This window comes from Acipenser ruthenus, chromosome 4 (assembly GCF_902713425.1).
Source record: "Acipenser ruthenus chromosome 4, fAciRut3.2 maternal haplotype, whole genome shotgun sequence".
Taxonomy (NCBI): Eukaryota; Metazoa; Chordata; class Actinopteri; order Acipenseriformes; family Acipenseridae; genus Acipenser; species Acipenser ruthenus.
The window spans coordinates 18,722,793-18,748,523 of NC_081192.1; the positions used below are offsets into that span (position 1 = coordinate 18,722,793).

Genomic DNA, 25,731 nt, shown 5'->3' on the forward strand with positions numbered 1-25,731 from the left:
AGTTCATAAATAAAAGCCTTGAACTTGAAAACGGCGTGTTGTCTTTGTCTATCCTGTGCACTGCGCGGAAAACGCTACACTGGTGTCAGAAGCGGGATCAGTACAACGAGTGATCCAGCGTTGAGCAGAAACAGGAGAAGACAAAGATGGACCAATGGCTGTGGTACGACTCCAGGCCGTCACAGAACCGGTGGGACGGCGGACTGGGGGATCTCCTCGGTGACTTGGAGGAGCGAGGTTGGTGCCTTGCCTGCGGGGAGTTCGGGCACCAGGTGACGTGCTGCCCCTTCCAGGACGAAGGGGACCTACTGCCTGCCCGAAAACAAAAGCGGAGGAGGGGTGGTCGTTCGAGGAGGCTAGCGAAGGAGTCTAGATCAACTCCCGCGTGGGAGATGGGGGGCCTACCGCTGCCGCCGCCGCGTGAGAGAGAGCCAGGGCCGCCGCCGCCGCCGCGTGAGAGGGCGCCAGGGCCGCCGCCGCGTGAGAGGGCGCCAGGGCCGCCGCCGCCGCGTGAGAGAGCGCCAGGGCCGCCGCCGCCGCCGCCGCGTGAGAGGGCGCCAGGGCCGCCGCCGCCGCCGCCGCGTGAGAGGGCGCCAGGGCCGCCGCCGCCGCCGCCGCGTGAGAGGGCGCCAGGGCCGCCGCCGCCGCCGCCGCGTGAGAGGGCGCCAGGGCCGCCGCCGCCGCCGCCGCGTGAGAGGGCGCCAGGGCCGCCGCCGCCGCCGCCGCGTGAGAGGGCGCCAGGGCCGCCGCCGCGTGAGAGGGCGCCAGGGCCGCCGCCGCCACGTGAGAGGGCGCCAGGGCCGCCGCCGCCGCGTGAGAGAGCGCCAGGGCCGCCGCCGCCGCCGCGTGAGAGAGCGCCAGGGCCGCCGCCGCCGCGTGAGAGAGCGCCAGGGCCGCCGCCGCCGCCTGCGAGAGAGCCAGGGTCGCCGCCTGCGAGAGAGCCAGGGCCGCCGCCGCCGCCTGCGAGAGAGCCAGGGTCGCCGCCTGCGAGAGAGCCAGGGTCGCCGCCTGCGAGAGAGCCAGGGCCGCCGCCGCCGCCTGCGAGAGAGCCAGGGCCGCCGCCGCCTGCGAGAGAGCCAGGGCCGCCGCCGTCGCCGCCTGCGAGAGCGCCGCCGCCGCCGCCGCGTGAGAGAGCGCCAGGGCCGCCGCCGCGTGAGAGAGCGCCAGGGCCGCCGCCGCGTGAGAGAGCGCCAGGGCCGCCGCCGCCGCCTGCGAGAGAGCCAGGGCCGCCGCCGCCTGCGAGAGAGCCAGGGCCGCCGCCGCCTGCGAGAGAGCCAGGGCCGCCGCCGCCGCCTGCGAGAGAGCCAGGGCCGCCGCCGCCGCCTGCGAGAGAGCCAGGGCCGCCGCCGCCGCCTGCGAGAGATCCAGGGTCGCCGCCTGCGAGAGAGCCAGGGCCGCCGCCGCCGTCTGCGAGAGAGCCAGGGCCGCCGCCTGCGAGAGAGCCAGGGTCGCCGCCGCCGCCGCCTGCGAGAGATCCAGGGTCGCCGCCTGCGAGAGAGCCGGGGCCGCCGCCGCCTGCGAGAGAGCCAGGGCCGCCGCCGCCTGCGAGAGAGCCAGGGCCGCCGCCGCCTGCGAGAGAGCCAGGGTCGCCGCCTGCGAGAGAGTCACTCAGCTCAGCAGGGAATAGCAGATTGCCTTCCGCACAGCACGGCCCGTCGGCTCACCCACCAAAGGCCCTGGATGGAAAACCGGACATGCGGGGAGGGGGTCTGTGTTTCAGGGGTGGAGGTGGCCGATCTCAGTCATAAGCTGTATGGAGCCTTGTGAACTTTTTGGGGGCAAAAAGGCTAAGGTGGGGGTAGTGTAACGATCCGTGTATTGTGTTTGTGTACTGTATTCCCTCTTGTTTCTACTGTCTGTTATTGCCGCTGTATTGTGTTCCTTTCCCCCCGTCTGTATTACCTGTAGCTGCGGGTTCGCTCTGTCTCTGGCTGTGCGAGCTGCCCCTGTCATAGGCTGTTTGTTGTGTGTGCCCATTGGTCCTGGTGTGCGGCTGGGGACCAATGGGGTAGCTGTTCGCTCTGGCACCCGATTAACATAAAGGGGCGGGGCTTAGCTATAAAACTGGTCGTTGCACGCTCATTGTCGGTGCTGAGCAAGTGGCTGGAGCAGTGGGCTCTTAAAGAAGTTCATAAATAAAAGCCTTGAACTTGAAAACGGCGTGTTGTCTTTGTCTATCCTGTGCACTGCGCGGAAAACGCTACAGTATTAAATATAACTGCGCTTTGGATAAAACAGTCCCTCAAACAAGTTTCTAGCTGTCGTAAATATTAAATAATCTCCCGTCGTTGAAAACGCTCAGTATAAAAACTTTTACTACAAATGGAAGATCAACGTTACATCAATGTTACATTAAGCAGACTGGGAAGCCCAATATTACAAGAAAAAACGTTATATTTGGAAAGCAGTGTTTTTCTTTTAACTGTAGATTAGGTACCATTTCTGCGAAAAGTGTCTTTTGTGGGCTGTCGACGACTCGGAACGCGTGCAATTTATGCTTACCTGGCAGGGGAGATACCATGATCAAGAAGGTGGTTTATTTGGGGCGAGGCGATGCCATTGCACTCAGGCTGTACTGACCCCTGCGAATTCCTCAAATGCGGGAATCTCGACTGCATAATTTCTGGTAGTGGGGGACTGTGTTCGAGCTCTCCTCTAATCTTGTAGTCAAAAGTAGAGACACGAGTCTCTCAAAGCACACAAACTAGCAGTTGTTCTAGAAGCTTTCAGCGGTTGGCTTTGTCAAACTGGGAAGGAGAGTCTGGTCAGTAGTTATGTGTTTATTGCTTTACACTGCATAATGTTCAGGAAAGTACGGCGTGTTTCCTGTACAAGTATTTTAAGATGGGGGAATAAGAAGCTCCTTTTTTATGTTCCTTTTATTTATTTGTTTACTTTTTGTTACTTCATGGGTCACATTTCGTCAAGAATTCTAGAAATAACAATGGCCTGCGCGACATATGAAATTATAATTATGTATTGTGTCCCTTTGAGCGTGTGTGACGCGACCAAACAAACAAACAAACAAACAAACAAACAAACAAACAAAAAACATTTAAAACGATGTTTACCCTGACAGCTTCCAGGCTAATAACAGAAATAGTAGGGGAAATAGCGCCCCCTGCTCAGCAGCAGAAAGAAAAGCTTACAGCACCTGGTATTCCCAGGCGGTCTCCCATCCAAGTACTAACCAGGCCCGACCTTGCTTAGCTTCCGAGATCAGACGAGATCGGGCGTTCTCAAGGTGGTATGGCCGTAAGCGAGAGAACATGCTCATTTAATCTCTTTCATATTAATAAATTGGTATCATATGTGACAGGTTGGTTAAGGGGATCCCAGATCTCTTTTGTGACAAACGCTAACATTTAAGCTGCTCTTGACGCCACATGTATGGAGGATAATTTGTGCCAAAATAAATAAATAAATAAATAAATAAATAAATAAGTAGAAACTGAAATATATTTAATAATGTATCTATTTATTTATTTATTTCGTTATTTATTTATTTATTCCGTTTTTTATTTCGCTTTTTATTTCGTTTTTTATAGCTGTATTTATTTCGTTGTTTTATTTATTTATTTATTTCGCTTTTTATTTAGTTTTTTCTTTCTTTATTTCGTCTTTTCATTTTGGCACAATCTTTTCGAGCTACCGTCAATCATGCTCGATGGGCGGGACAATAAGTGAATCGGTGATCTACTAACTTTGCCTGGTAGTAGTGCGGCGCAGTGATGGGCAGTTCTCGATTCATTTGATTCAGTTCAGTTTGGTGAATCGATTCATTTCGTTCATTTGATTCACCGATTCAATGACGCAAAACCAATCAATGTAGACCGCATTAAGATTGTTTACGTAGGTTTATTTGAACCGGAAAGAACGAGTCGTTCACGAACTGCACGTCACAAAAGCTAGGGAGAATCTATATTTGGTTGACTGGGTTCATAAACATTAAATATAGTTTGACAAAAAAAATAATAATATATATTTACAATTCTAGAGATAACATAACCGTTTGAACCATTAGCATTGTTTAGCCATCAGTATCAATCTAATTTAATTTCATCTTTAAAAAAGTCAACTGCATTTCTTACGTGTTTTTTTATATACATTTGGAGTCACCCATTGTTTTTTACAACAACAAAAAAGAGAGTCTCGAACAAGTTGTATTTGTGGCACTAATCCGTGGTATTTATTCAGCACATAGCAAAACGCTGTTTGCCCAATTCCTCTTCTATCCAGTAAATCTTTGGGATTAGTCATGTGATCAATCACACGTTGAAGCACACCCATAACCGCAACATGTACATTTTATATAAACAAAGTTTAAATGTGTATATATTTAGTATACCACAGTAAAATAACATTTAGAAAATGTATATTTAATAATGTAAAATATAATAGACGTTTAAGAACGTCATCCGTTAGAATGTGCAATATCCTCCTAAAAGGTTGTTGTATCGTAGCTGATACTACGTTTCAACTTGTGGACTAAGGGGAATCGCCGTCATTATTAAATTATAAAATATTTAACCGTAGTTGTAAATTGTCATGTAATCTTTGTAATCACAATATGTAATCACAAGTTATATAATTAAGCGTTGGGTACAATAACGTTACAATACCAGTAGATGTTTGTATTTATTTATTTTGGAAATTAGGTGTATATCTCTATTATTATTATTATTATTATTATTATTATTATTATTATTATTATTATTATTATTATTATTATTATTATTTAGTAATTTGGCTGACTGTACTCAAGATGGCTTAGAAATATTAATCATAATTTGTGCAAAATAGTTAACTATAGATATGATTAATTTTGATGTGTATGAAAAATAACAAACACATAGGCTACAACTAGTAGTGATTCATTTTATTATTTATTTGAGATTTACACAAGGTTACGTACATAGTAAACTAAGAACTGTAAGAATTTATGGTGCACAAACTGGTAATCCGAGTTTCTGACAGCGTGAAGCAGCACTCTGGAAAGTACACATTGTCTGGATCATAGATATATAGCTATGGTCTGGAGGATGTAACTGACGCCATTTTGGCTCACACAGAGTTCTTATCTTGCACTAAGTAAGCGGGAATTTGGATCCAACATGGCACATACGGTCTTCAGTTTCATAACACTCAACGAGTTGAGAGACAACCCGGTTTCCTTGTTGCAACGAACAAATCAGCCAGACTCGAGAGGTAAAGAGTCACTTCATGAGTTTTGATAGACTGGTAACTCAACTCCTGTGCGCCACGTTCTTGTTCATAGGGTGAATCAAAAGAACCGATTCAATGGGGACACTGATCCGATTCCCATCGTTCACCTAAGGCCCTGTCCACACGATGCCTTTAAACCGTATTAGTTGCATTTAAGCCGGCTTAAAACGCAGCATTTAATACCGTACTTGAGAACCGGACTCGAGACCACCTCAGGAGCTAGTCTCGAGTCCGGTTCTAATTAGATCGCATCAGGTAGTGCGGTTTATCAGAAGTATGGACGCTGTAATACCGAACTACATTTTTTGTGTATCCTCCAATATCCCCAAATGCTTTGTGGTATGTTTGGCGAAATACTCAGAGCAGGCGCCCGAAGGACTTGCTATCAGTGTACACTCCGCACTAGGTATTCATTTTTATGCTTAAAAAAATCTGTCAGGACATCTATTAAAAAACTAGTGGGGAAAATAACAAAAACACAACGTTAAGCGACTGCAAAAATGAAATGTGATTTAAAAGTAGGATCGGGGATGAACAAATTACGTAAGAGGACCAGAATTAGGCTCAGGCAAGATATGAAGGTAAAAACAAAGATTGTGTTGTAATTAACAGCTTTTTCTGAGTTTAATTATAAAACAGAATCAGCTCAATTTGTTTAAAGGGACTTCATCTGATTAAAAATAAAACCTGAAAACTTCAAGCCCTGCTTGTGTGTGTGTGTGTTCGGATTTACATTTTCCACAATACCTGTTATATTTCATTTATGCAATATGGACCTCTGTTAATATGGGGCATAACACATTATTTTAAAATAAAATACAGTGCATGGTGGGATACTATCGTATTAATTTCCTCGGTTCGTTGCGCTGCTGGGAATTGTAACTGAACTATTCTAATGGTGTGTGGACGCATTAAGCCTGACTAAACATGAAACAGTACTTCAGTGTGGACGCTTTGAGCTGTATTAATTAGAACGGTTTCGAGTACGGTTCTCGAGATCGGTTATGTAGTGTGGACAGGGCCTTAGTGAGTCGTTCAAAAAGAAAGATTCGTTCGCGAACACATCACTAGTGCAGAGAGGGCTCCCTGGGTAAAAATATATTGGGACGTCCAGATTTTCCAGTCCCAGTTTGGCCTAACGCTGCGGACTCTTCTGCTATACTGTCGTCACTGGTACTGCGTAGAATTTGATGGCAAATTATCCGCAAGTTAGTTCTGGCACCTTCATCAATATTTTCATCAGTACATGCCAGTATCTGCCCTGTTCTTTCCAACAGCCAATCTACTCGACACAAAATAAAGTCGTCATTTACCGACCCACATTCAACTTGAATTAAAAGCTCCCTAATCTTTTCCGGACAACCCAACACAAGTGGGGTCTCACTGATGACCCATTTTGCAAATGCGGCGACGGCAAGGAGCAGACGGCCGACCACATTCTATACTCCTGCCCTCGCTTCAGGTGCTCCGGCAACTTCACCGACTTGGATGATGCCAGCCGTGACTGGCTGAGGCACCTGACAATATAACTATGTAACTTCTGCATGTTAAGCTCATACGAATCATCATCTTTTCTAGGATAAGACTCCTATAAGTCATATTGCACACATTTGTAACGTATGGAATATTCACTCACAGCACTGAAACTGTACAACAACGACGTTGTAGCCCTGACTGCACACCTCTCCGCACTACTACCAGGCAAAGTTAGTAGATCACCGATTCACTTATTGTCCCGCCCATCGAGCATGATTGACGGTAGCTCGAAGAGATTGTGCCAAAATGAAAAGACGAAATAAATACTGATATAAAAAACGAAATAAAAAGGAAAATAAAAAACGAAATAAATAAATATATAAGTAAATAAATAAATAAAAACTAAAACGAAATAAATAGATAAATTATTAAATATATTTCAGTTTCTACTTATTTATGTATTTATTTCATTTTTTATTTATTTATTTATTTAATTATTTATTTCGAATTTTATTTATTTATTTATTTATTTCATTTTGGCACAAATTATCCTCCATACACATGTGCTTTAGACACGAAAACAACCGGGCCAATAGGATAAGGCTCGTGTGTGGTAATAGAAGTGTTACTAGAAGTAAAGCGCTACCCTTGTGTTTTGCAGCATAAAAAACGGCATTTTTAACGGTCTTTATGCACAGATCTATTTGTCCAGCTTTTATATTTATATATATTAATGGTATATGTGGAAGCTTTGTACACTAGAAACAAGTCAAAATGTGGGCAAGTTAAAGAAAGATGTATCAGAAAATAATTGAATTCTAAGCAGGTGCATTGTTTTTCAAACCTTTAATTGCATAATTTACATTCAGACTTCTTGCATCACATTGGACTCTGCAATGATCTGAAGGGGGGGGGGGGGAAACAGAATTATGGACAATTAACTACATACAGTATTGACACATACTTTATATTCTGTGCGACAACCCTCTTGACAACTAGTACAATCAACCATGCAATTCCTGTTCAGGGATGGAAGTAAGACTCTTACTGCATAGCAGTTTTACCCATGCCAGCCACAGTGTATAGGTAACAAGCTCAAGTGTCTTAATCTCCTAGTAAAACCAGGAATGGATCAACTTCCAATGCAATGACCATTACCTGGAATATCGTTTATTTTCAGGATCCATGTTGCTCAGGTCAGGAGAAACACCAAATAAAAAGCCTATACCAAAGCAAATGCAGGAGAACTTTGGACAGTGATACTGAAATGGTTTTGTGGAAGTGGGACATTGGCTTTGGTGCCAAAAAGGATTATATTACAATTCTCTGACTAATAGATCAATTTATTTCTCCTGACCCAAGCAACATGGACACTGGGAGATCACTGTGTGTGGAGTTTGGATTGAGGCAATAAATCTTATTTCCATCCCTGCTGTTGTATCACAAGTTATTGCTCAACAAGGATCTTTGCCAAAGGAAGGTCAGTTAATGTCCATTACACTGGGATCTTATTTGCATTGTTTACCAGACCAAGGGGTTACAGGGAGCTCTACATTGAAGACAAGAGGTTTGGAAATACACGTATTACACCCTCTAGCATAAATTATTTATATGAATGAAATTACTGCAAAAGGAAAGGGAGATTTTTTAATACTTCTTAAGCAGTGATTTGGTGGCGATAGAATCCTAATCTACTCCAACATGATTAGAAAATTAGAACCAGCAGATTTTAATAAAAGCAATTCAGTGGTCAACTAAAGCCTTCATGGATCAGTGCAAGTAGTTAATAGGGTCTCTTTAACCGTGGGAAAAGAGTTAACTGATCCTTGTTTTGACAAAGACAACTAATGGTTAAAAGGGTTTGCTACATTTATGCATGAAACTTCAGTTATAGTCCTACTAATAGAACTATGTACAGTAGAACCTTATTTATCCGCACCCCGTTCATCCACGGCTCCCTGACGAGTTTTATCACTGAAACATTATTGTCAATGTAGACTTAATGCCCCGCGGTGCACACACACACACACATAAAGACGCATGCGTCAGTCTAACCTGTGGAGTGGATGCCAAGACAGCAGCGCTACAGATGTGAGGATTCATGTCTTGGTATGAACAGCAGAAGGATTCTGTAAAATTAGTTCTCCTGAGGCAGTTACTTAGTGAAGCCCAGCAAATATATTTTTCCTCACTGAAACAAAAGACTATGATGGACTTTGTCAAGGTTCAAAAGAATGACTTCCAGCAGTGAATAGTTTAAAAAAGCTGTTACGAAAACAAAAAAAACAGTTCTGTTGGTATGTATTTTGTTGAAATAAAGTTTAAATTACACAGCAAGCTTATTTATTTAGTTTTAAAGTAAAAAAAAAAATAGAATTGTATTTTTTGTTTGAAATCCCAGAAAACTAGCAACACTTAGCTATCGTTATTTAATATTAATGCATGGAATAAATTAGCGATACCTTGTGATATTTCTAGCTGCTAGCCACACAAATTCATTTACAAGAACATTGTGAGCTCTGATGGTCTGAATAGCTTATTCCCGTCATAAAATGTCTTATGATCTTGTAGCTTTGTAGTATATTTATTTTTTATTAGTATTTATTTTTTATTTGGTAACAAAAAAAGCTGGGGAAACAGGGTTGGAGGTTGTGGCAAAGTGGTGATTGATTACAGGTGCGTGCAGTGCAGAGTGGATACAAAACAGACAGACAATGATTTCCAGGTGCAAGGGTGTTTATTGATTTACTTAACAATGTCCAGAGCCTTATGGTGAACACCTGTAAATAATAATGTTGGAGTGATACAGCGGCGTGTATCACTCAGTATTTGTAAATCCCCGGGTTTGACCTGCAACCAAAAGTCCAGTTTTACACAGACACAGTTTTTAGTGACAGTGAATAGGTGCTAGTGGTGTGTTACAGTTCTCAGTGAAATGCAGGGGTGAAAGTGATGTCCGGGTTTATGCTGGCTTCCGCTACAGCTCCAGATCGTGTTCTGGGTAGTCTAGTTTAAAACAAACAGACAGTTATAACAAACACTATCAGACCCACCTTCAGCACGTAATGTATGTTTCCTCAAGCAGATCCAGTGTAATCTGGGTCCTGTACTTCAATGGCATTACAGGCCATATCTTCTGGCTGAAGGGGGATCAAAAGAGTCAGCTTCATCAGATGAAGCAGGTTCCTCCAGGTCCACAGCGGGATCACTTGTGTCAAAAGGATCAACTGCAACATTAGGGGTGCTAGGATCCACTGGAGCAGGAAAGTTAGTCTCATCTACATCAAGCAGATCAGAAGAATCTATGCCTCCACGACTATCTAGTTTGTCAACAGGAGGAGATTCTGTGACGCTTATCTCTACGAAATCTACAGAGGTGGGTTTTCTGAATAGAGGAATACCATAGACTTCCACTTCACACAGGGTTAAGTTTTCTTTTCTGTTAGGGATGACCGTTCACAAAGCACCCAACCATCTCTCTGCAGCAAAATGTGTGCATGGACCCTGGAGAAGTCTTGGTGAGAAAACAGCATCTGCAAGAAAGTGAAGCAAAAATGTAAATATAAATATTCAGCCAGAACAGATTGTAGAAATATTTCTGGAGGGTGGTCAATTCAAAAGTTGTTTCAACATGAACTTGATTTAATCCAAACTGTTGTAGAAAAAAAGGAAAGGGCAAAAAAAATAAATAGAACAGTGTGACAGTCTGGCTCGCAGTAGTGACATCACGGACCAGGAAGTAGAAACCAAAACAATGGATGGGCGGTTGAAGCTGAGTGCAATGGCACTCAGCGTATTTATTAATAAACAAACAAAAGATTTAAACAAAACAACAAAACACAAAACAAAAGGGCACGAGGGCCAAACCTTTCAGATGGTTTGAGAAACAGTCCTTCCTGTTTCCAACCGAAACACAACACCTGCTGTAGAACCCAGGTCCACTCACCACCACAGGTTTCTCTGGTTTCTTGTAAGAGTGCAAGACAACTTGAAAAAGTTTGGGTTCCAGTTTCTATCAACTGCTCATTCAGCAACTCCACCACTGAAAGTGGAGGACTGAACGGTTTTACCCAGCTTAAGTACACCAACTGTGGAGAACACACATGGGAAGGGAAATACATGTTGCTAAATCAATCAGCATAATAATGACTGGAAATGCAGAAAGACACTGCCAAAATAAAAAAATATATATGTGATCTTAGAAGTCCTAACTTATCAAAAGAAACTGAAGATAGTATACCACAGTAAAATAACATTTAGAAAATGTATATTTAATAATGTAAAATATAATAGACGTTTAAGAACGTCATCCGTTAGAATGTGCAATATCCTCCTAAAAGGTTGTTGTATCGTAGCTGATACTACGTATGGAGAATCCAGCACGTTTTAGCAATTGTTTTTTTTAAATGTGACTCGCTCTCTCCGCTCCCCGTACTCTCCTCTGTACACCCACCCCGAGTGCAGAGAGCTGCAGGTTTATATACTCTGGCCGAGGGATTAACTAGTTGTTAATTATCTTATTATCCCTCGGCCAGAGTCTGCACGCGTTTGGTAAGGATGCATGACTGTCAGCTAGTTAAATAATCAGTAGCTGATCAGCCATGCATCCTCACGGGGTTTTTAAATATAATAATAAAAGACGCTGCGCTTTTATCCGCGCCGCTAACAAAAATACAAATAATAATACATAGAGGCGGGACACTCCGCCACAAACAGGCATTGGAACTCCCAGAATCTGGAGTCAATAACAACTGTATGGGAGCCTATCATAGCCCCATTTTATAGCTTTATAAAGAGACGTTAACAAAACAGCTTTTCTCTGATAAGCCATTGCTGGGAATTACAAATATGAGTCTAGAAAAAACAAAATTTCCCTTCTCACGTGAGATAGGAGGTTATCAGTAGAAAATATTGGCACTTGTGTGGATGGCATTATTTTTCTGGCTCTCATCTCCAAGATATCAATTAAATGCATACTGGTACATTTATGAAAAAAGCTTAGGCACTAGGATCAAGACAATAATTGTTTTAGACAGTGAATGGATTCCCTCTATGACCAGGGGTCATAAATGGAGATTAGATATGGATTGCCATTGCCTTCTCCAATCCAACTTCAGCTTCTTTTAATGTGTGCGAGCAGCAGTCCCTCCTGTTTGACAGTGACCAGTGTAATTCGGTGACTAATCTTCAGGTCCACTCTCCACCATGAAGAGTGCTGTTCTTTAGTGTGACTGCAGGATTTACGACAATAATCAGAGAGGATGATCCCATCAAATGGCAAGATCAGGTGTTCTACGGCTGTCGTACAGGAGATGACTGAACTGCTTTACCCTGGATAGCTACAGTTCTCTAAAAAGGAAGGTCAGGTTTTAAATATTTGTGACTACATTAGGAGTAGTGGTTGTAAAATGGAGGTATACAAGTATGTATCCAAGGAAGAAAGAGAAGCCACTAGACTTGCAGGACAATGACCATTACAAAATGTTACATAATCATAGATTCACACATTTAGCATGCAGTGTTTAAAAGTACTACCTCAAATAGGTTTAGATACAAGGTTGTCTATAGTGTATACTGGATTCTACATGGACTTCGTCGTCGTCACGGCAGTCATTTTGATGGTTTAAGGTTTTCAAATTTAAATTACTCTGCGTGTCTGAAAGTTATGTGGTTGTCCGTTTATGACTTATCCTAAATATAATCCCACCCACCTAGAATCGCCTAAGCAGTTATTTTGACTGCCTTTTACAATGCATGTTTTTATTTTTAATATAACCTACAATACTCTATTTTATATATATATATATATATATATATATATATATATATATATATATATATATATACAAGCCTGTTGTTATCTCTACTGAACCAGGCAGCCATCAATTCCTTCGTTTTGTACAAGGAATCCACCATGGAATATAACAGTAGGAGAGATTTCATGTTGAAGCTAGCCACAGAGTTTCGGCAGACACATTTCGATCAGAAAACTGTAAAACAGCAGGCAAATGCAGCTCAACCTGGATTCAGTGCTGCACCAGTTGACACACAAGAGAAAACATGTTACTTTCGTTTTAAATTAAAAAATAATTTCGTTTTTACAGTTTTGTATGTACATATACCTGTTTACATCTGTTTACACACTACTTTCTTTTGAACTGTTTATTTTATTACAGTTTTATTATTCATTTTTTGAAGTAGTGCTTTATATGTGGTAAGTTAGAAAATAAACCTTTTATGTTTAATTGTTTATTTAAATACAGTGTTTCAGCTGTGCTGATGTTTGATATGATGTGCTTGAATAAAACTTTTGAGTTGTATCCGATAGTTTGTCTTTCATTTTAATACTGATGTTGTTTAAAATGTAACCGTGGTAATGACTGCCAGCGGCGGTTTTATTTCACCTGGAGCTGGCACTGCCATTGCTGAACAGTGAATCTCCAACACGAACTACAGTCCTTTCAGATGGTTTGAGAAACGGTCCTTCCTGTTTCCAACCGAAACACAACACCTGCTGTAGAACCCAGGTCCGCTCACCACCACAGGTTTCTCTGGTTTCTTGTAAGAGTGCAAGACAACTTGAAAAAGTTTGGGTTCCAGTTTCTATCAACTGCTCATTCAGCAACTCCACCACTGAAAGTGGAGGACTGAACGGTTTTACCCAGCTTAAGTACACCAACTGTGGAGAACACACATGGGAAGGGAAATACATGTTGCTAAATCAATCAGCATAATAATGACTGGAAATGCAGAAAGACACTGCCAAAATAAAAAAAATATATATGTGATCTTAGAAGTCCTAACTTATCAAAAGAAACTGAAGGGTTTACCTCCCGGAATGCGTGGGCATTTCACCACAGCAGGCACAGCAAAGACCTCAACTTCACACAATGTCAAAATCTCCCGTTTCCTGGGGATGACAACGTTGATGTAATGACCTTCCCTCCAATAGCAGCAGATTGTGTGGATTGATCCTGAAAAAAACTGCTGTAATGGTTCCACATCTAGAAGGAGTTTAATAAATACTACAACCATTCACCCAGTTAAATTGATAAAATGGCTGGGTATTCCAAAACTGTTCAAAGGATTGAAAAATACAAAAAGTATTTCCCCTACCTTGGGAATTACATTGCCATTATCCGTCAGAGAGCTGCCCACACGGATTTCAGCACCCTTCAGTCTCTCAGAACAACAGTCCCTCTTATTTGCAATGGTGACTATGGCTACTGCATATCTCCTATTCAAATCAAGTCTCCACCAAGTGCGTAGGTCTATTCTGGTGGCAAAGCAGGGCAGACTGGAGAAAATCAGGGGAGCGGTTCCCATCAACTGCATTTTGCGCCAACCCAGAGCTACTCGAGAGAGAGAGGACTGGGTCACGTTACCCTGCAGTCCCACGTTCCTTTCTGAGGAGAGAAAGATATTGAATTAGTTGAAGATGCTTATGATTCACAACATGGTGGTAATGCTATAAAAATATGCCCATCCCCTCATACCATGTAGGAATTATTTTACGAAAATATAGTACTAACATGCATTAATTGGGGTGCCATTTGGATTATAAAGATCTACCCGTACTACTACTTACAAGCAAGTATGTAGAAAGGATAGCTTACACCATCCAGCTTTACCTTTCTGTCTTTCTAAAGGAGCCAATGGCTTCATTTGGCCACCAAATTATCTTAAAACAAATCTATTGTTTTGATGCTATTCACGTTGCCTGGGTAGGTCCTAACAAAGCTAGACTTATTCAAAAATAGTTTTGAATTTGAAAGCCAAGCATGCATATGTATGGATAGCCACATTTATAGCTTTAGTATGATATATAGCATGGACATGTTGTAGGTGCCAGCACTCCAAAGATCTCCACTTCACATAGTCATATATGCTGGTCTTCCAGGGATGAATATATTCAAGTAACAATCTTTCCTCCCATTGCAGCAAATGGTTTGAACAGTTCCATAGAATAGATAACACCACATCAGCAAAAAAAAAAAAAAAAGATCTCAGTAGTCAATCAAGCCAGGACTGCACATGTTCCCAGTAAACTTCACCAAAATAAAAGAATAAAAAGGGCCACCTTAGCTAGCATTGTAGTTTCCGTCTTCAAACAGCGAGTCCCTGATGTAAATTCCAGCCCCAATTAAACCCTGGTGACAGCAGTCCCCCCGGTTCACAATATTTACTGCAGAGACTTGATAAGAACCGTGCAAGTTCACACTCCACCAGGCCCCATACTGAAATTGTGTGTGGGTGCAGCTCTTCATTGCATATATGCTATTCCAGTTTGCATCAAGTGCATGACCAGCATCTCCAATTAAACCATATGTGGATGACTACATTGCTCTACCATGCAGAGCCACATTTCTCTAAAAAGAAAATGTAAAAAATGCAATAAGGCTAAAGCATAGCATCAGCAGCGTTTGCTACATACAGCATGGTTTGGGACCGAACCAAAAGAGCATCCGAAAGTTAAGAACACAATCCCATTCCACTGTGGGTATCTTACTTCAACCCCCAAAAAAGTCTGCACTCTGGGATAGGCACACCATAGATCTCTACTTCACACAGGGTCAGCATCTGGAGACACTGAAGTGATGGTTCTACATCTGGAAGTAAATGTAAAAGTGCAAACCAAATGAGACTACATAATGCCTCTGAAATGGTCACTAGTTCAAATCCTCGTCCAAATTGCAACCTATGGGCACATGGTCTATCTTTCAACCATTAATATTGTAAGGAGCCACTCTGAAGGTACATCAGTGTACTTCACAATATTGAAACCAGCGTGCTGTGCTAAAGAGAGCAGAGCTAGCCAAGACATTTCATTTTAGGAGTTTCCTTTTATAAACACTAGGAGCCCATTATATAAAAGTACATGTTCTGGTATACAAGGATCATTTGAAGGGCATACTACCTGGGAATATTGTTTCCATTTCTATCAAGAGATTCACCAATACAGACTTTGGCACCCAGAAGACGCTCCTCACAGCAGTCGTCTCTGTTGAAGACGATCACAGTGGAGATCTGTGACAGACAAAATACTTCTTAGTGATAAATCTCCCTCCCGACCTGTGAGGGCGCTGTGTAAAGGGAACAGAGTGCCCTGGACTGGATGGCCAGACAATCCATTCCCACGGTTAGGCGGAAGTCGGCCGCCTAACCGTGTCTAGAAAGGGGGCGGAGCTACTGTACACTAAATCATCGACCCGGAAGGAAACGATGTGGCAGCCGTGGAATGGAGGAGCGGTTACAATCATTAACCAAGTGGGCATGATTGACGGTATATAAGGGGAAGTAGCGAGGTGATCTGTTCCTTTGTTATGGATAACGCTAAACCGGAAGGAGACCCGTATTGTAATTGTGAGTGTTTTGTTTGACTTGTCGTGGCTAAAAACTGTTTGTTTGTTGTTATTAGACGGCTAACATGATCCAGAGCTGTCGCTAAAGGCCAGCACCAAACCCGGACAACACTGCACTTGTGTCACGATTAACTGTATTTGCACCATGAGCACTATAGCACTCACTGTGGACTTGTGATCGTGTCTGTGTTACTTGTGGGTGTTTAAATACCGGGACTATTATTGTTTTTCAGGTCCACTCTCCACCAGGAGGAGAAGTCAGGGTTGGTGTGAGTGCAGCTCCCCTTAGAATACACTCCATCTGTTCCCATCAGCTGCATGGGAAGGTACTCCAGTGGCATTATGCAGGGATGACTGAACTGCAATCCCCTGCCTAGCAGCATTGATCTCTGTGAAGAAAACACAATGCTATCCTCAGGATCTTGTCTTTCTAGTTCTTGTGTATTGGAGAACAATATTAAAGGCAGAACAAATAGGTTGCACAAAACTAGAGTTGGCCATAACTCTGGGTTCTGTTGCCAGAGCAGAGCTTGCCAGTTTTCTGAGCTGAGCTCCAGAGCTGGAGCGGAGCTAGAGCTGGGGCTGGGGATCCTGAAGCCGGATCAGAGCTGGAGCTGGGGATCCTGGAGCCGGATCAGAGCTGGAGCTGGGGATCCTGGAGCCGGATCAGAGCTGGGGCTGGGGATCCTGGAGCCGGATCAGAGCTGGGGCTGGGGATCCTGGAGCCGGATCAGAGCTGGGGCTGGAGATCCTGGAGCCGGATCAGAGCTGGGGCTGGGGATCCTGGAGCCGGATCAGAGCTGGGGCTGGGGATCCTGGAGCCGGATCATAGCTGGAGGTGGGGATCCTGGAGCCGGATCAGAGCTGGAGCTGGGTCACTGGAGTATGGAGCTGGAGCTGAAGTTCCGGAGTAGCTCCACTATTTCCTACCTTTCACATTTTAAAAAATCCTTCCTGAATTGTTCTGTTTAAACACTTGAATATACAACATAATTAAGTATATAAAAATACCTAAATGTAAATTCAGAAGTACTTTAATGTACATAATATTTCTGTTAACGTAAGGGGTCGTCCGTATTTTAATATGTATTGGTCTTGTTAAAATGCGTAACCTGGAATGTTGACCTTATTTTGGCCCCAGAATGCATATAAAATGACCCAATCTTAATTCATTGTTTGTAATTGTGAACAGGCTGGTCATGGTGACATCAGATCCGGAAGAGATTGGACACACAGTCAATACTGCATGTTATGAAAGCGCTGATGCACGGTTTAATAATTAAATAAAAGTTTTGATCAAAACAGGCAACAAAACACTAAACACAAACAAAATGGCACAGTGGCCAAAACAAACAGACACGGAACAAAACAAGTATCGTGCTTGTGTAAAACCAGCACGGGTAGCAATTGTTTTTAGATATTAGTTTCTTTATCTCACGACTCACGTCTCTCGTTCCGCCTCTGAACACACTAACCTCAGTCAGCCAAAGCTGCGGGTTTATATACATGTGACCGTCTCCAAATTAGGAATAAATTAATCAATCTGGAGATGGTCACATTCTGCACGAGTTTAGCATGGATGTGGAAGTTTAACCCCATCCATGCTGCAAAACAATTAACAGTAAAATAACGTGTTTTTACACAAACAATACATTTTAAATAATAATACAACAAATAATAAAATACACACAGGACCGGGGTGTGCCCCGTCACAGTAATTGACTTTAGACATTTTAAATAACGAATGGTGAGAAAATTGAGAAAATCTATTTGTTCATTATTTTTAAAGCCTTTCATTAGCCCTACCTTAAAAAATAAAAAAAAACTTAAATAGTATGTTACTATTGATAGTTAAGAACATAGATAAGAGGTTTCAGTGGCTCTGGAATTGAAGCCAGCTACAAGCAGCTGGAACTGGAGCGGCTCCGGAGCAGGAGCAGAGGCTGCTGGAGCCATCCTGAAGCTGGAGCAGGGGGTCTTCATCAGCTCTGGAGCTGGAACAGGGGGTCTTCATCAGCTCTGGAGCCAGCCTGGAGCTGGAGCAGGGGTCTTCATCAGCTCTGGAGCCAGCCTGGAGCTGGAGCAGGGGGTCTTCATCAGCTCTGGAGCTGGAGCAGGGGGTCTTCATCAGTTCTGGAGCCAGCCTGGAGCTGGAGAAGGGGCTGCTGGAGCTAGCATGAAGCTGGAGCAAGGGGTCTTCATCAGCTCTGGAGCCAGCCTGGAGCTGGAGCAGGGGGTCTCCATCAGCTCTGGAGCTGATGCATGCATAAAGATTATTCTATCTGAAATAATGAAAAAGTGAGGGGGACATGTCCCCCGTGTAAATTACGCCTATGTACAGATTGTTTGCCATTTTCTTTTTGGCAAAAGTACTCCAGGGAACAAACCATTGGGACAGTTAAAATGTTATGTATGCATTTCTTAGAAATAATCCAAATACTTCTGCAACAGTCTGACATTGAAGGCAGATTTTGGGTGAGTGAACAATTGGCTTCCAGGACAACACTAATGAAATATACCTATATTTAAATTGTTGAAAAACAGTAGTTACTGAAAATAGACTACTAATTGTAGAATAGTAGATCCAAAGGAAATATACTGGAAGAAGGTTGATGGAGAACAATTTCCAGAATGTGAATGCTGATTGCTAGTAGCTTCCCTTCCTAACTCGGGTTAAGTTTGTAGGGCACAAGACAGATTTTGATGTTACCAGCAAGGAAGCGTCTGCACTCCTGAATTGGTACGCCCAAGACCTCCACTTCACACAGGGTCAGATGCTGGAGGTATCCAGGGAGAAGCACATGCACATAACGACCTTTCAGCTTGGGGTATCCAGGGAGAAGCTCATGCACATAACGACCTTTCAGCTGGGGGTATCCAGGGAGAAGTACATGCACATAACGACTTTTCAACCCATTGCAGCAGACTGTATGGACTGATCCCTGAGATGCTGATGCAATGTTTCAACTGCAGGTACAAAAATAAAAGACATCTGATGCTGCGCAATTCAGTATACAAACCTGTCATTGTGTAGATGTGGGCAAATTAAGGAAAGCTTTGTTTAGTGTTTAATTAACATGATTTTCAAAAGTTTCATTCAGTTAGTATCCATAAAGTTAAAGGGAATTACTTGGATAATCCAAGTATGTGCCACACCCGCTGGTCGAGAGACAACCAGTTCATCATAGCTTTTGCAACTTAACTGCTTAATTTAAAACTTGTCGTTCTCTCTCTCTGCACAGGAACTTTGGATTCTGCGTCACCACCTCTGACCCCCAGGATGAATGAACAGGAGCCACAAACCGAGTGAGCAAGTTCAAATATTTTATTAGACATACACACGGCACGTCAAATCATTTGGCAGGCATAGCAAGTCAAAATCAATATTTAACAATTTGATGTAAGCGATGCTGAATTATCTCCTTCAGGTAAGTATATAGAATACTAATACATTTCTATAAGTCTATCAAGCAAACATAATGAATCAGAATCAATAGTCTCAGCTAAATATAGTCTAAATATAGCCCCTTTTGTTATAAAACAAAGTATGACACACCCCTTTTACATTTCACCACTATCATCTTTTCTGCAAATATACATTTTCTACATTCCTGAATTATAATTGTCTATTCTTTAGTTCGATTGGAGAAAACACTTAATGCAGCGTTGATACAGTGTGTGACGACTCAGCGGGGCAGTGTCCCTTAGGCTTTGTTTAATAAGAAGAGAAATTCTTGCAGTAAAATTGACCGATTCCAGGTATGCCAATTCAGTCCATTAATTATTTCTTTAATTAGTTGTCCTTTTCTTCAATGACAATCTAGTTAATGGAGCTCCTTTTCATCTTTTAAACAATATTTGAGTTTTCCGGGTGCTTTCTCAATGTTATTTTCAGCTGGCAGTTCAAGCTCTTATCCGCTGCTGTTCATTTCTCCGACTGACTAAACAAACTCAGTGAAACAAAGAAATACTCTTTCCTGACCTTGAAGTTACTTACAAAAGTTAGATTGAAATCAGACACCAGAACTTGGGAATAGTTATAGAATAGCTACCGAGCTGGTTTTACTCCCTTTCTCATCTTCTTGTTACAATTTTGAAGGTGCAGTGCAATTATAAATAAGTTTAACCCAAAAGAACAGGGGCCTCACTTTATCTCTCTGGTTGTCATAGAGACGAGGCTAGCTGGGCTCTTTAGAAAGATGCTGGAATCTTTTTTTAACTTGTTTATGGTCCTACAATAGTGATAATGGCATTGCTTTTGTGTGTTCTGCAGTAACAACAGAACTTAAACAACTTGTTATTACTTAATTATTTGTTTTTAAGAGCATGTTGGTATAGGTATGATATATAAGTGTTTTCTTAGCATGTGTACAGTGTTATTCTAGAGATTCGCTTTGTATCATTTTCTGATTCAGCCATCGCATTTTAGTAACGTTTTTAAAACTCAGTGGTGTAAAGCACCCCTGTGGCATCAATAAAGCTGACAGAAACATGTCAACCCTCCAATAAATGCCACATTTGCTCAGCCTCTTGCAGGGGTCAGGTTAATTGTTACACTCCAGATGTACTTAGAGGTCAGACATGAGTCTGAGATCTATATTGAGAACAAAGGGGTGCTTTTTCCAAATATATAGTGCAATGTATCTAAGTATGTATTCAGTATATTTCAGCATCCTTTTAAAATATATTGCAAAGTGTGTGTGTGGTTTTTTTTAAGTGCAGAACTATATTTAAATAAAATTGAAATACATTTTAAAAATATAATATTTTAGGGGCCTTTTTAACAGTTTTTTTTTTCTTTTTTTAATGCATTATTAAAGGAAATGCTGCCTTTTAATAGTTTATAAATCGGTTATTATACATTAACTGACCATTTACAAAAAGCTAGGGTGATGAAAGGGAATGAAAGGGAAAGTAATATATATATATATATATATATATATATATATATATATATATATATATATATATATATATATATATATACATACACTACCGGTCAAAAGTTTTAGAACACCCCCATTTTTCCAGTTTTTATTGAAATTTAAGCAGTTCAAGTCCAGTGAATAACCTGAAATGGTACAAAGGTAAGCGGTAAACTGCCAGAGGTTAAAAAAAAAAGTTTAGGTTACCAAAAACTGAAAAATAATGTACATTTCAGAGTTATACAAAAAGGCCTTTTTCAGGGAACAAGTAATGGGTTAACAACTTACAGCTGTTCTGCAGCAATGGAAGTAAATTAAGCCTTGAAAGTTGATGCTAACAATTCCTACAGGTGTCCCAACTTTTGTTGATTACTTACAAATCCTCTGTCTGTATAAAAGCAGTGTTGGAACAGACTGTGTTACTACACCCTCTTAAGCATTATTTGGACAGTATTGTACTGCAGGAAGTAGTATACTGCTCTCATAATGGCGAGAAAAAGGCAATTAACAAAGGAAGACAGACAGACCATTATAACCCTTAAAAGTGTAGGTCTTTCCTTTAGAGAAATTGCAAAGAAAGCCAAGGTGTCAGTGAGTACAGTTTCCTACACCATCAAAAGGCACTTGGAAACTGGAGGAAACTCTGACAGGAAGAGGTCTGGCAGACCCAAAGCCACAACAGAATCAGAAGATAAGTTTCTGAGAGTCAACAGCTTGCGTGATAGGCGGCTCACAGGACAACAGCTTCAAGCACAGCTTAACACTGGTCGAAGTAAGCAAGTCTCAGTTTCAACTGTGAAGAGAAGACTTCGAGCTGCAGGTTTGACAGGTTGAGTGGCAGTAGGAAAGCCATTGCTAAGATGGCAAAATAAGAAAAAGAGGCTTGCCTGGGTCATGAAGCACCGCCAGTGGACTACTGAAGACTGGAAGAAGGTCTTATGGACCGATGAATCAAAATTTGAAATCTTCGGTTCATCACGCAGGGTTTTTGTACGCCGTCGAGTAGGCGAAAGGATGGTTCCTCGGTGTGTGACACCAAATGTCAAACATGGAGGAGGAAGCGTGATGGTCTGGGGCTCTTTTGCTGGATCCAGAGTCGGCGACTTGCACAGAGTGACTGGCACCCTGAACCAAAACTGCTACCACAGCATTTTGCAGCACCATGCAATACCCTCTGGTATACGCCTAGTTGGTCAGGGGTTCATCCTACAGCAAGATAATGACCCAAAACATACCTCCAGGCTATGTCAGAACTACCTTAGAAGAAAAGAACAAGACGGTAGGCTTCAAATCATGGAATGGCCAGCACAGTCTCCAGACTTAAAACCCATCGAGCTGGTTTGGGATGAAATGGACAGAAGGGTGAAAGCAAAGCAACCTACAAGTGCAACAAATTTGTGGGAACTTCTGCAACAGTGTTGGGATGAACTTTCCGAACAATATTTGATTTCCATTGTAGAAAGAATGCCACAAGTGTGTTCAGCTGTTATATCTGCAAAAGGTGGCTACTTTGATGAGTCAAAAATTTAGATTAAATTTTGTTAAACAAAACGATTCCATGATTTCTTTTTTTATCTCCAATTGTTTATTTGTTCTATGCTTTAATTTCAGAGTACATTGAGACATTAAACTGCGTAAATTTCAATAAAAACTGGAAAAATGGAGGTGTTCTAAAACTTTTGACCGGTAGTGTATATATATATATATACCTATGTGAGCCTGAGAATGAGTAGAGCATTGTCTGTTGTCAGTTTTTCTATAAAAAATGTGTCAGGCATTAATGGTATTTCTAAGAGTGTCCACTAGAGGTCGCGGGAGAACTCTAAATGTCTGCATGTACAACTCCGGTGTAAACAATTTGGTATAAGTGGTCATTAATTATCTAATTAAAAGCCCTATAAAGGAAGGTCTCTTGTCTCTGTCTAGTTGAAAGAGAGAAGAACTGTGGGTGCCCCACCCCCTATTAAGTGCCTATTAAAGTAAAGCATGACCAAATATGAGTCTGCCCAGATATAAGAACATAAGAAAGTTTACAAATGAGAGGAGGCCATTCAGCTCATCTTGCTCATTTGGTTGTTAGTAACTTATTGATCCCAGAATCTCATCAAGCAGCTTCTTGAAGGATCCCAGGGTGTCAGCTTCAACAACATTACTGAGGAGCTGGTTCCAGACCCTCACAATTCTCTGTGTAAAAAAGTGCCTCATATTTTCTGTTCTGAATGCCCCTTTATCTAATCTCCATTTGTGACCCCTGGTCCTTGTTTCTTTTTTCAGGTTGAAAAAGTCCCCTGGGTCGACATTGTCATATGTGTGACATGCACTGGTAAAAGCTCATTAGCACTTGGCAAGAGCTGTCCTAACCATTAAAGTCAACTGGGCCTGACCTCATTAAACCCTACCAGTGCTCCAGTCATTAGTGCAGGGATGTTGCACACTGTTCAACATTCAGTACAGAAATATCCCACTCCTGCACAACACCACATGATTGGTCTAGACAAGATTTTTTCTTCTTTGAAATGCCAATAGGTCATTTTAATTAGGCAACCAGTGGAGCAGTGGGACTTTTTTTTCTAATTAATCCCTTCATAAATTGATTGGGTTAACTAAGGTCTATTAAGCATTCTGTTCTGAACTAAGGGGACTTTGTACTGAGGAAATGTCATGTGCTATGATTACTTCTTATGGTTTCTTCTGATTTGCTGAGAGAGAAAGTGGGGGGAGGGCTCTATTATATCACACCCTTTTTCTTTCTGGTATCCTGATTGGCTAGCTGTCTGGCTGGACAGAAACTAATGGCCACTTGCTTTTGAATACTCTGTAAAAAAAGAACCATTACCTAATTACATTTGTATTATGTTTGCAATCATTTGGAGTTTGTATTGCAATTACTACATTTATACTAAATACCTACTGTGTTCAATACACCTCTTGATAAGTCTGTGTTAAGGTGCTTTGAGTTCAGAAGCTGTTTTTAAGTTTAGTTGCCAGCCATAGACGCTTGCAAAAATGTGTGACATACAGATATTCTCAATAATTTATGTTAATACCCTACCAAGTTTCATGACAGAAGTCATACAACCACAACCATTTTCCATGCCAAGTAATTTGGGAACTAGCCCTTGACCTACAGTACTTGGCTGCCTGATTGTGGGAATCTCCCTGAAAGACAATTATTTTAGTCATGAATGTTAAAATACGAATCTGAGACTTCCCTCCCAGTTCTTGAAGCACAGACACGATGTGACATCTCCTTGCAACATTTATTATCCCCTGCTGGGGAGGCAGATCTAATACTTTGGCTGTATTATTTAGAGAACGGTCAGTCCTATTGTGATGATGTGATGAAACTTCTTTAACGCAAGTTCACGAGTGTATCATAATCTGAGGGTATTGGAATATGTCTGTTTCTCTGCCCATCAGTCTCTCTGACTGCCTTTCTGTCTATGTCACACTTGCATATTTACATATATTTAAAGAGTCGCTTTTTCAGTTGCAGTGGAACTTGCTAAGGGCATTCCTTAAAGAGTAAGTAGCTTCAAATGCATTTTATGGCCTTTTTAAAACAGAGACTTGAACACCCTCTGGCCCTCTCTACTGTATGTCAAACTTACATTTTGCATGTGAATACACTGGATATAGATCACAGTGGTCTGCATTTTCATCTCTAATGTTGTATGTACGTCCTTGGCCGGAGATGAATGTCACTGACTTGATATTGCTTGTGCTTTCTTGATTCAAGGTTAGTTTTAAATGTAAATCCTGCATTGGTCCGGTTAAATTGCATTTCCCATGATGCACAGCCTGGGGATGTGTTGGCCCCCATAATATCAGCTCCCACTGTCTAGTTACAATACAAATACAGTGAATATGGCTTGGCTTGTTAAAGGTTTTAGGGAGCCGGCGTTTAGATCTGCTGCAGTTTAGATTATTAGTCGTGATGTTAAATTATAAATTATAAGTTCTCAAATAATGCACCAAAGGAATGTAATTCACAAACTGATGCTTGGCAGAGATGAATGAAGAAGGAAAGTCGGTGTATTATCGCTGCCGTTTTGAAATTGTTGTAATTGAATTTGGACACTAGGGGTCGTCAGTCACGCGCATTTTTCTAATAGAAGGCTGTAAAGTACGCTAATTTGGATTGCAATGCTGCCAAGGTTCACTGAGTTGCCTTTACATTTACTGCTAAGTGCTTTATAAAAGAGGAATACAAGAAATGTCCCCTGTTGTATGTACTGTACAGATTTCAATGGAAATAAATAGTACACTTCGGCTGAATTGTATTAGATACTGATAACTCGATTTGCTGTGAACAATAAATTGCTCAAAATTGTATCTCCCAACATCACTGCGTATTCATATTAGTTTTAAATTATAAGGACGCAGTTCTAAGTAAAGTACGTTACATTTAGCTTCAGAAGAAACGCGGATCTTGCAAATAATCAATAATTTATAATTATCCTTTTTAAGGATTTGTATGACTTTAAGGTACGTCATTAGCTCTGATAGTGCATACAGCTATCCTGTGAGAGCATTGCAGACGCGCTGAGAGTTTAGTTAGAGCAATGTGAATGTGCCTAATCCAGACTAACGTTGATTTATTGGTAAAGCCACTGGCCCTGTAGTATGTATTTTATGGGAAAGGTGCTGTGGGACCTATGTGGTCTGAATCCTACAACTGGCTAATAATTGTGCTGTGTTTGTCCCCGAATCCATTGACTTAGACTCTCTTTATTTACCTC

The 25,731-nt window shown here is 41.8% G+C and overlaps 1 protein-coding gene and 2 non-coding genes across 3 annotated transcripts in view; 2 read left to right on the forward strand and 1 right to left on the reverse strand.

Annotated features, from left to right (window-relative positions):
• LOC117400338 (nuclear receptor-binding protein 2-like) overlaps nucleotides 1-25,731 on the forward strand; it is a 73,434-nt gene that overhangs the window by 12,527 nt on the left and 35,176 nt on the right. The window contains exon 2 of the mRNA XM_034000164.3: nucleotides 19,307-19,370. The gene's annotated coding sequence lies outside the window, so the exon portion shown is untranslated. The remainder of the gene's footprint in view (nucleotides 1-19,306; nucleotides 19,371-25,731) is intronic.
• Nucleotides 2,495-2,658, forward strand: LOC117400798 (U1 spliceosomal RNA). Its single transcript, XR_004544259.2, has one exon. It is a non-coding gene; the product is annotated as a U1 spliceosomal RNA (small nuclear RNA).
• LOC117400786 (5S ribosomal RNA) lies at nucleotides 3,143-3,261 on the reverse strand. Its single transcript, XR_004544248.1, has one exon. It is a non-coding gene; the product is annotated as a 5S ribosomal RNA (ribosomal RNA).